This window comes from Apaloderma vittatum, unplaced genomic scaffold (assembly GCF_000703405.1).
Source record: "Apaloderma vittatum isolate BGI_N311 unplaced genomic scaffold, ASM70340v1 scaffold8637, whole genome shotgun sequence".
Lineage (NCBI taxonomy): Eukaryota > Metazoa > Chordata > Aves > Trogoniformes > Trogonidae > Apaloderma > Apaloderma vittatum.
In genome coordinates, this window is record NW_009726654.1 from 33,577 (window position 1) to 45,625 (window position 12,049).

Here is a 12,049-nt window from a genome sequence, read left to right on the forward strand (position 1 = left end):
GGGTAGAGCCCTTTCCATATCTTCATTTGCGCAGCCCAGCCGTGATGATTACTGATGTACTATCACTAGCATATTTACATTCTTTCTTCTTCAGGGAAATGATGGAGAATCTTTAGTTTGTCTTGTTCAAGACAATTTTGTCTAATATGGGCTCACCTCTTGGGATCTCAGTTGTGCCCTGCCAAAGAAACTTTTTGTCTTTGTCAGAGTTTCTAGTTACACTTCTTGGTTTAAGAATGTGATAGGAGCCAACTGATCCTGGGAGTGGACTGCCCTCTCCTGGAAAGCAGTATGCATATTTGGAATGTGAGATTCCAAGTGCTACATTAAAATTATACTACATTTTAAAAATAAAAATTAAATATCATACATTCTAAATTACTGTAAGTAAACAAATCTGGTAAGTAGTCAAACTGATGGTGTGTTCCACTCTTTCAGTATGCTTTTTCAGTGCATTCTACAGTAAAAACAGGTGAAGCAGCCATTCAAAGCCTCCTGTTCTCGGTGTAGCTGAATCTCACATCTATTTCTAGCTCTCACAGGGGTTGTATTGTTCCAGGTCTTTTGTGCTCTCAGCTTTTTGGCTTAGCTCCTGCATTATTAACAGCCATGCTTCCAGTTTTCTCTCAGGGCCTCCCATAGGTCATGAAGACCTCAAGCTGAATTGAGGGAGATGGAGACTCTCCATAGGTGGGCTTTGGGCTGTGAATGCCTTTCAGGCAGCAGTATGTGACTCTGAGGGTCTCTGTGCTTTGCAACTTACCCAACAGCCATGATGGCAGTTGCCAAGCATGAGGATTATTTTCTCCTCCAGATGCTATTCAGGCAGAAGAAAAAGTCAGTGAAGAACCCTTCTGTTTTAGAGGTTTCTTGTACTTGACAACTGATGTTAGGGAGGATTTTTGCAGGGTCTGGTTTGGTGAAAATAGAAGAGACTTCTTCTTGCGTATGAAAAATTCAAAACTATAACTGAGCCTCACTACTGGATTGCGCATTGTGCAGTAACATATCAAACATCCAGCTAAAAACTTTTCCATTGGACAGGCTGGTACAATTCTTCAGAGCACTGTTGTCAAATTAGAGTGCAAAGTAAAAATGACATCAGAACCTTGCATCAACGTGTAAACATCAGAGGTAGGATTTAACTGCCAAAAATAGAGGGCTAGGGTCATTTAGAAATCCTCAAGTTCTTGACACTTGTGGATGAGGCTGGCAAAAATGTTACAGGATGTCCAGTCCTTTCTGAAGCGGCAGCTGTAGTCCCTGAAGGATTCTCTAGGGAGTCTAAAATGGTGTTAGATGCTTTGCTAGATGCTTTTGCCTAGCTGTAATCATTCTGCCCTATTTGGAAAGGGTTTATATCACAGTGAGGCTAATGAAAGTTTTTCCCAGTAGCTATTAAGATACATAAAAAAGTTTTACTGCTCCATGATAATTTAGGACATGCAACTGAGGAAAAGAAAACAAAGAAGCTGTAATGCATTTGAGTCTTTGTCATACTTTATAATACTAAACTAAAGATCTCAATATAGCTATTTTGGTGTTTTGTTCTGTACTGGCACATTCGTTCTTCAGTAGCCCATTCCATTATGGTGGTCCCTGCATCAAAACAATACCATTTCTCCCAAAATGTTTCATAAATAGCAGTGCTTTTCTTTCTGACAACACTGGAGAGTGGCATCTTTAAGAAAAAGACTGACAAGCTGTCTAGAAATGTCAATACATGCAAAAATGCATCTGCATTCATAGCCCTAGGAATAATTTTTATCCTGTGTTTAAATGACAAGCACCCTGGACTAGATTCAAATATCCATTGCACAAGACTGTCATCATCCTGCTCTTCTTCTCAATGAGCAGAGAATATATAGAAATATTTTTTAAGGATTTCACACTGTTTGAGCTGTGAATTTTGCTGCATGTGGTTTTGTCACATGTATTTATTTATCTATTAAAATGCATACTTTGTCCATTTCCCTGGAGAGTGAACACAGAAATCAAAGACCAGCCTGACTCTTATTTTTCCTCCTCACCATCTGTTTTGTAAATTCTGATGACAAAATCTTTATTGCTTACAATTACATGTATGGCAGGAAGAGCACTAGTTCATCTCAGGTCCTAATACCAGTTTGGCTTTTCTGTTTTTCTATTATCAATTAAAATGTTGTTCATTTTTAACCCATGTCCTTACTTGCTACATCTGCTGGTTCAGTAGAGCAGAGAAAGCTTTTGGGAAATACCTCAGCGATTTCCTACACTGAATATTCTGTACAGATAAAAAAGGGCAATTGAATATCTATTCTCTAAAAGTATGTGTAGAAGTTATTAGATTTATGTAATAAATGCACACTTTTAAAGTAGAAAGAGTAAAATGGCATAGGTTAGATATTAACATCACGTAAGTTTTCTAACAAAATGAAACCATGTTATTACCATGCCCATTATCTTGGCAAGAGCTAAGCAGATGATGTATATGTCAGAGAGAACACCACTGCAATTAATTTTCAAATTTTCTACTACTGCATTCGTTCTCTAACTGAATAACCAAACTTGCAGTTTCTGTTGTTAAAGTATCCGCTTTATACATATATTTATATGCTCTACGCATTATTAGATATACCCAGTAGATTCTGGTCATCGTATTTGGTTGGATAATACTGTACTTTCATCACTCGTATTATCAGAAGAGTAACAGTAGTCCAACATGAATTTTGCAAGTGTCTTGACTTCATGGACGCATAAAGACAGAAGACTAAAACATCTCTACTACCTGACTTACAAAGTTTTCAAACCCAATGCACTAAGACATTACAAAATTAATTGTCCATAACACTCCCCTAAAGATATCAGCTCTTTTTCATCGTAATCACTAGGGATTTATTGTCTATGGTTTCACTTGTGCTGGGCTTAATAATCTCACATATATGTAATAGAAACTGATAAAACTTTTAACTAGGTCTTTCAACAAACTAATTTGTTTCCATGTTGATTCTGTTTACTGTTTTTGCTAGAAGACTTAATGTAAATAACAAAGACTAGCAGTGTGTAGATATTGTTCCCTTTTCCTTCTCATATGAAAATCCTATATAATGAAGAAAGAGAAAGGAAAAAAAATGAAACAAAGAATTACTTTGAAAATTACTTTGAAATTACTTTGAAAACCAGAAGAATTTGATGAAGGGTGCTTTACTGACCCAGGCAGTTTTTAGCATCAGTCCACACCATCCAATAGAGAACTAGACTGATTTAACCTTACTAATGTGGCTTAGATTTATGTAATTTTTTCCATTCTATTTTACCTTTAGGGATAGTGCACTATGTTGTGTTAGCCTACATATCTCTCTATTATATACTAGTTTAGAAGGCATAGGCTGCATAACTATAGTTTTTCATCTTCTGTAGGAGACAGAAACATTTGCCACATTAGATGTTATATAGAGGATTTTGTACCTACCTCATAACCCCTTTCTCCATGGCAGGGGCGAGGATACTATAGCACCATTAACTAGTTTTATTAATTATTTTATCAAGTTGCTCTATTGTTAGTCTCACCTTTGCCTGTGAGCTTTCTGATTTGTCATGGTTCTAAATTTGAAATATGCAAATATTTTGATAATTGTTTTTAAAGTTGCTGATGACAATATAGTTAAACATTAAAAAGCATGTATTACTGTACTGATTTCTTTATAGCAGCTATTGCACATAAGTCACAAAATGTTCAAAATACTGTTTTGATTTTAAACAAAAATTTTCTAGCATTAGCCTCTTTGAACCAGATGTTCTTGTTTAGAAAAGTTTGTATTAAATTCAGTCAGCATCTTGGTGTTCTGTGTGTGAGATCATTTCCATTAGGGAGAAAAAACTAATCTGTTACAGGTTCTGTTTTTCTTAGAAAATTAATAATAAAAAAAAGGAATTTAAACCAACATTGAAATACTTCTGGATGATCTGTAATACCAGGATCATATCAACAGTATATACAGTCTCTGTATATTTATTGTAAAATGGAATTTGTTATCTGTATCAAATTTTAGTATTCTGAGTAAGCCTATACAAAATGACTTGGCTCAACGTAAATAATATGCTTTTACAGTGTGTGTGAGCCAACCTGTTTTATCTCACCCCTGTGTATCTTGATTCTCCTGCTACCTGCTTTGTCAGCCCAGCTGGCATTGCTGGGAAAATTAAGTGAGGCTTATGTCCACAAAACCTTGTCTACAACTTGTTGAACTTTTTCCAGCTGTCATAGAAGCAAAAGAAGCACTGAATCATTTAGGTTGGACAAGACATTTAAGATTATCAAGACCAACTGTTACCCTAGCACTGCCAAGTTCACCACTACGCCATGTCTCTAAGCACATACTCTATACATCTTTTAAATGCCTCTGGGGATGATAACTCAACCACTTGTTAAACTCTGTTTAACTCTGAATTAAGAACTCCTCTCTTAACTATATTATCAAAGAGGTGCTGAATGGCTTGGCCTTGGCCAGAGGTGAGTCCAGCTTTGAGCCAGGGAAGTTTCTAGAAGCTTCCTACAGGAACCACCCCTGTAGTCCCTCCCCCACTACCAAAAAACCCACAAGACAGAAAATCATCACACATGTACATGTTTTACTTCTGTATCTTTATGAGGGCTTTTACTGATGTGGTTTTGCTAGCCAAAGCTTTCAAAAGGTGGTCTAGCTATAGCTTACCTGAGACTTTTTAAGATGCAGATAGGTAAATCATTATTCTCATCGCTAAAAGTGGGTCCCCTAAAAGTGAATGAAAAAGCTCAGTCTTTGCTCAGTAGGAAGAACAATTTGTTGAACAAGTCACACAGCCGAGTTGCTGAATGTAGTTTTCCAGTCCAGCTGCATGTTCTATTTGCCGAACATATTATCATAACAGTATCAAATATCTTTGACTGTAAACAAAAGCCTGGATGCTGCTTTACTAGGGACTCTCTTTCCTCCCTTCTTTTTAGCAGTAGGTAAGGTTGTTGAAAGAAAATCCTGAAAAGACATTTTTCAAATATAGGTAATAGGTTAGCACCCCATGTAAAGGGTGATTAAAGCTAGGAGGTGTTCTGGAAGGATTTCCAAGATGGACAGCTAAATCCATTCCTAACTCCCTAGTTTAACTGGACTTGTTTTGCTTAGTTAATGTGAAGTTCAGGTGCAGAACTGGAATTGCATTTGTACAGTGTCTCTGAACATCAAGGCCTCTTTCACAGTGCAACTGAGGATGCGTTTAATTTACAAATACAGGGCTAAGCCTTAAAATGGCATGTGCAAGACCCCAAATCTGAAAGTATTGCAGATAATTAAGGGCTGTAAATCTCCTGCTTCCTTTGTCTTGCCTGAGTGCTCCGTCCCTGGGTTTGTTGCCACGCAAGGAGACATAACTGAGGGGGAAGAGGAAAGGGACATTTTCTGCAACTGTCCTATCTTTGGGTAGATAGGTCTCTCCTCCCTCTCACCCCAGGCAACCAATTCAGATCCTTTTCTATACAAATACCTGTCTTTAGCCAAGAAGAAGCAGAGCTAAAGATTTTACTGTTTCAGTCTCCTCCAGAAAAAAAGCACAATGTCTCAAGAAGGAAATCTGCATAACCAGACAGTCTGAAACTCCATAAGGAAGGAAGAAGCCAGAGGAGAACCTGAGTGACAGCTGCACAGAGGACAGAGGATTGCGATGCTGAGAAGGCGTTTTCTCACCAGAGAAGAACGTGGCATGACCTCACATCAGAAAAGGGAGAAGGATAAAAATAATTCATTACAGCATGGGTTGGCCAGCATGTCCTAATATAAAGGCCAGTAGCTTCTGACTGTAGGAATTTATTGACAAATTGTTTCCAAGGAAAATAAAGCTATTAAAAGGGACTTTATCCTAAAGCACATATTCTAAAGCGGTTTTAGAGGTGGAACAGTTTCAGCTCTTGTGATTTCCTAAATACACGTCCTTTAAAGGAAAGAAAGTAACAAACTTTTTTTTTTTTTAACTAGAATGCCCAGTTGCCGGCAAGATAAGCTAAGTTTCAGATGTGCTGGGAAGCAGGAGCTGAGGATGTCTGAGATCATTTTAGACTTGATGTTACAGGTGGACAAACGATGTATTGTTTTAATTTTACTGGACAAAATTAGCTTCTAGCTGTGTTCCGAGCTGATTGCTGACAGTTCATTTAAGTTAAATGTATGCAATTTTCACAATTGTTTATCATTTATTTTATGCTAGTGAATTTTGGACACCAGTAAATTAACTGTGGCAGAATATGCAGTTGGTCACTACATCTGTCAGGGAGAAAGGTAAGATTTGGGTGGGAAATGTTCCTCTCAGATGAGAGGAACAAGACTGCCTTCAAAGAGAGGCCCCGTTAGAGACAGAAAAACACATTTCAGCGTAATACCTGAGAAATATGGAGGAAACAAGGTGAATGTATTCCACATGTAGTGCATGTAAGATATTGTCCAGCATTACAGCTTGCTGTATTCCTATGTACAGTTTTGACATTTACTTTAAACTCAATAAAACATATACTAATAGATGTCATAGCAGATTACTGCCTCTTTGCTCAGCAAAATGCCTCCAGGAAATGAGTAAGTTTTTCCCAAGGATTGTAGAGGCAATTGTGCCAGTGGTCCCTGTGCCAGGCCCGCTCCCAGCCCTGCACCATGCAGACAAAGTCATAGTGGATGTAAGCATGGCAAAAATGAGGAAAAAACATCTTTATCAGTGCTGCATTTGTGCACCTGTGGACATAAAGATAAGGGGCAGTCAATGGTTCTGAACTTTCAGTTTCTCCACTGAAAGAAACCACTTTTGCTGATTTTTCTCTACAGAAATGCCTCTGAACTTGGAAATCTCCCCATGAAGCTAGATGCCAGCTTGGTCTGGGGAGAGCAGGAAGGGGATTTAAAAAGCATGAAACTAAATGGCCTTCTTCTGGACAGATGTTTTTTATAAGAAAAGAAAATTTTTGCAGAGGAGAGATACTTCTTAGCTATAGCATGAGTGCAAAACAGGGAAATAAGCTCCTGTTACATCCATTCCCTGGCCAGTAGTTGCCAGGGCTCTGGGGACACCACCAGCCCTGTCTGTATCTGCCCAGTCCCCTGGGGCTCCCCCATGGCCAGGACTCCGCATCAGCCCCAGAGGCCGTCAGTCCCTGCCCCAGTAATGCCATAGCAGGGCTGGTCCCCAGCTCCCCACAGCCCTGCCTGGCCACAGGCCCCAGGGGGATGCTTGGTCCCTGTGACCAGGGCCACCAAGGATCGACCTTGATTACTGGGCTCTTTCTTGATGGATGCCCTGGGCTCTTTCTTGGTGGATGGGAAGTTCCTTAGGGAGCCAAACGATTTTCTCCATCATCCTTGCAATCAAGAAAGGATTTGCACCTTCTCATTTGATCCCCTGCTCACAGCTTGGCCGTGTCCAGGTAGTGATGCCCTCAGTGGGGAGGGTGGCAAGTCAGAGCTTGTGCAGGAGCGCGTACACAAGAAGTGTCTGTCTCATTCAGGTAGGGCAAGCTCAGCTGTCTGGCAAAGCATCCTCTCAGATGACTGAAGAGAGACACTTCATGGACTTCAGGAGGTACCACACTTAACATTCAACCCAGTAGTAGAATCACAGAATGCTAAAATGCTTTGAGTTGGAAGGGACCTTTAGAGGTCATCTAGTCCAAGCGCCCTGCAGTGAGCACGGACATCTTTAACTAAATCACGTTGCTCAGAGACCCACCTCTCTGGGCAACCTGTTCCAGTGTTTCACCACCCTCACTGTAAAAATTTTTTTCCTTCTTTCCAGTCTAAATCTACCCTCTTTTAGTTTAAAACCATTACCCCTTGCCCTATCACAGCAAGCCCTGCTATAAAGATTGTCTCAATTTTTCTTACAGGCCTCCAGCCCTTCTTTGAGTATGTTTCACAGCAGGAGTAGGCTAGACCCCTCTGGGAAGTCATACTGAGGCAGGCTTTTCTTAAACTAAATTTCTGAAAGTGAGCCCTTAGACCAAGGTTTACCATCTGCCAAGAGGATATTTATCAACTAACACATCGAAGCACCAGCAGGTCTAGCTTTGTTTTCAGCTGCAGTGAAGGTGATCTAGGAAAAATTGTAGAAGGATAAATATGAACAAGGTGGGAAACAGCAGGGATGTAGCCCTTCTTGCATTGCACATATGCAGGCTTTGCTGGGATAAAGAGCAGCCTGTCTGGTATAACTGGTGTACAACTGTACGGATTGAGTCTGGGGCCACTTGGCACAGGGGTGGTCATAAGCCTGAGTGTCATAAGGGCCATGAGACACAGCAGTCATCTCAATAATGTCAGCTCAGATATTCGTTCTCAAACTGTTTTTTGAGCCACTACTGATATGTCTTACTTGAGGTGTTCTGCATGTTATTTGGAACTTAGTATTGCATCCAGTTGTCTGAATGCATTTCAAAAAGTCTGTCATTATATTTGTTATGTAAATATAATCCATTCACGTAAAGGAACTATTAAGCTTGCACTATCCTGGATTATTTTTTGCAAATTGCTATTTGATTTGATGTTAATCTCTCACATACTGTAAGATGTAAAAGAGCTATATGACAGCAAAAATCTTTAGGTTAGACATCAGGAAAGCCTTAACTGTAAGGATAGTTGTTAGCTGCTTTTCTGAGTGTGGAGTTGCCATCCTGAGAGGTTTTTTAATCTCTGGTTGTTCAAGCAGCAGTCAGGAAAGACATGGTAGAGTTGATTCCGTTTGAGGGAAGAGAGATGGGCTAGATCGCCTTAAATTGTTACAGTACAGGGCACAAGTTCATGCTTTGGATTTATGCAGTACATTTCAAATTAAAGATTCAGTTGTTCACATCCACATGCAGGAGAAGAAAATACGTGACCAAACAATTGCAGAAAGAAATGAGCTCTAGGACTGTGCCTCAGACCTTGCTCAAAGGCAGCAAGCTATAGATGTTTTTAGTTTTAGCTATAGTTGTTTTAACACTTCAGCTAAAAACAACTGAACTGTCAAGGTGAGGCAACTCCAGGAGCTGCAGTTTTGTTGTGAAAAGCAGAGGCAGACCCACTGTACTCAGTGTGCCCCTGGGCAGCAGTAGCTGTCACTTGAATGAGGTGATGTTGCTTGTAGGCTCATACTGGAGACATTCTGAGAAAGGAGATTTCTGAGTGTTCCCAGGGCAATTTGGAAAAGATGAGATTTTTCTTCTTTCTCTGAAGAGAGTTATTTTGCTCAATCAGTTTTCCTGTGGCAAGGATTCAGTGTGTTATACTCTTCCCCTTGCCTGCTATCAGAATAATCTCTTCATGGCTGAGAAAGTCTCATATCTATTTTGAGCACCTAGTGCTTGGGCTCTGATTTCAGGTGGAGGCTCTGATATTAAGAGTGGTCATCAACATCAGTGGCATCCTCTGACATAAAAATTAAGTATCCATGAGAACAAGCAAATGATCAGTTACGGAGCCCCACAGAAATGAGGTGCTGGAAGAAAGGCTTTCACATGTCTCTGATGAATGGATCTAGGTGATGCTCTGTGTATCTGAACAGTTCCCTATCTGATTCAACTTTGTGTCAGTGGACAAAATCTTCCATGAGCAGGAAACCTTTAGAGAGTTAGAGGACACTGCTCATTTTCCTTGGAAAGCAGCTTGGAGTTGGGAATGCTATGACTAAACATGAAAAAGTATGAAAGTGAAAAATAAATGAACTGGCTAACTAATACAAAAGCTGTGCCCACCACTCACTACCCACTATTACTTCTTGTGACTGATCTCTTGCATGCTGCTCCTATCAAGGATTCTATCAAGAATTAGGGATTAGGCAAAGAGCAGACTACTTTAGAAACTGGTTCTTCGGAACATATTTGCATCTGATTGGGAAATAATAGCTAATTTACATTTAATGGAGATTTTACTCATATTATTCAGTTCAGGAAAGTATAGAGAGAATTTTCAGATTATTTTTTCTATTATTATTAACTTGCAGAAGGAACTGTCCTTGATGAGGGATATTTGATTTATCACTCACTTGTTTAGAGATGCATTAATTTTCTTTTCTATTCCTAGGTTTTTTTTCCTCCCAAGAGTCTGATTTTAAGAATTAAAAATTTTACAAGGACTGTCTAAAAGCTCTCTGAAGTCAGTAGAAATATTTATATTCCACTGACAGAATTTACTACATAAGTGACTAGAAGTATCTCCTTGATTAACTGACAAGTCTGCTGTTCATCACTTAAAGAAAATACACACTCCAAGCCAGTGAAGCAAAGCTGCATGATGTTCCCTAGTGAACATGTAGAACGAGCAAGCATGTACAAATCTCTCTTTCTCCAAGCTGAAAGCCTAATAAAATTATTTTGTAATTTAACACTTGACATTCCCATTCTTTTTAGTTTTCCTTACTGTGAAGCTCCACATGCTTCTCCAAATTAATTAAAGAACATTAGTCTTGGTTTGGCCGTATTTCTTTTCATTTTCAAGGTACTTGTCTCTTTTCTATCTTTTTTTTTTTTACTTACATGAAATATGCACTATGGTCTCATAAAATTTGAAGAGTTTTTTATTCCACATAGCTGCCTGTATTTTTCAGTGTGTCTTTATTACGTTTTTTCAGTATCTTAGAGTAATAATATTATATTTGACTTTTTTTTCTTGCTCTTTCTCATTCTGTTTTGTTGTTGTATTTCACCCTCGCATGCTGTCTCTCCTACATGGAATATCCCTTTGAGAAAATAAAGCTTTTGATCATATTAATATTGCATAAGTTCAAACCACTCAACTTTACGACTCTTGTTTTGTGGTGGAAAGGAAAAGGGTGAACTGGGAAAGAAGAATATTTACATAAAATAGATTTCCTTATAGGCTAGTGCTGTGATAGGAGCAGAGCAATGAAATAATAAATCCTTCTGGATTTTTTTCAAACATCACCTGCCAATGTATCGTGAGTGCTTACCGACACCTTTGCATATGCTAGTGGTTTAATGTCACTTATTTTGTCAAAAAGTATCATCTGCTGCACCCTTCTGGACATTACCAGGACAGCACATTTTCCAGAAAATGCCAAAGAAAATCGGATTACAGCATAGTTTTCATGAGCAAAGATGTGACTTCTGTTGTTTCTAATAGAAAACAGGCAAAAAAACCTCTCTGCTTTTGGTTAGTTCAAGATTTAAATGAGATCTAAAAGAAAAGACTTTGCCACATGGTTTCCTTGCAGACCTGGAATGACTTCAGACTTTGACATCTGTAGTTTACAGCATTTGCTATCTGAGGGCAGAGCAAGGAAAGCTGTCAGTGGCCGAACGAGCGAGGCTTGACTCTGCTTAGTTTGTAGCCCTGTTCATCGCGTCCTCCTGCATCTCTTGGTGACCTCATCTTCCTTTTACATCAGAATGGGAACTCTTCAGGTCTTCCATGCCCTCCTCACTCCCAGAATGTCCCCTTATCTTTCTTCTTTCGTTTCATGTCCCCATAATGTCTCTGTGAGGTACTCCTGGCTTCTATTAGGACTGTCTGTCTCCTGCACATCCATATGTACAAGGTGAATGTTCCTGGGAAACACCTATGTGTGTACTAATATATTGGCTGGAGGGCACAGACCTGCTGACCGGCCAAGCAGAAATGAATGTTTGTTTACACCGTAAGTGGTCTATACGCTCAGAAAAGTGACTCTGGGGGTAGGGGCTGGGGATGCAGATGAGAAATGAATGTGATGGTACATAGACACAATTGACCACAAAATAGTTACCAAGACGAATCATCTGTTTTCCTGCTGGCATCACTTCTGTCCATCCTGACTTAAGGCTACACACTGACTCCCTACTGAGACCCTTCTGCAGTGTCTTGGAGTGGAGCAGAAAAGGCATTTCTCCAATTACTTCCCACCAGCCCAGGGTGCATTTCCCACCTTTGCCCTGGAGCCATGTGCCTTTTGACCACTGCTTTTACCCCAGGTGACTTGTCTAGTCATCAACACTCATATGGATGCTGCTCTTGCACATGGCCTTTCCAGAATGATCATTCTCCCAGCACAGAGCGAAATATGTGGGACTCCCACCTTGCTCCTA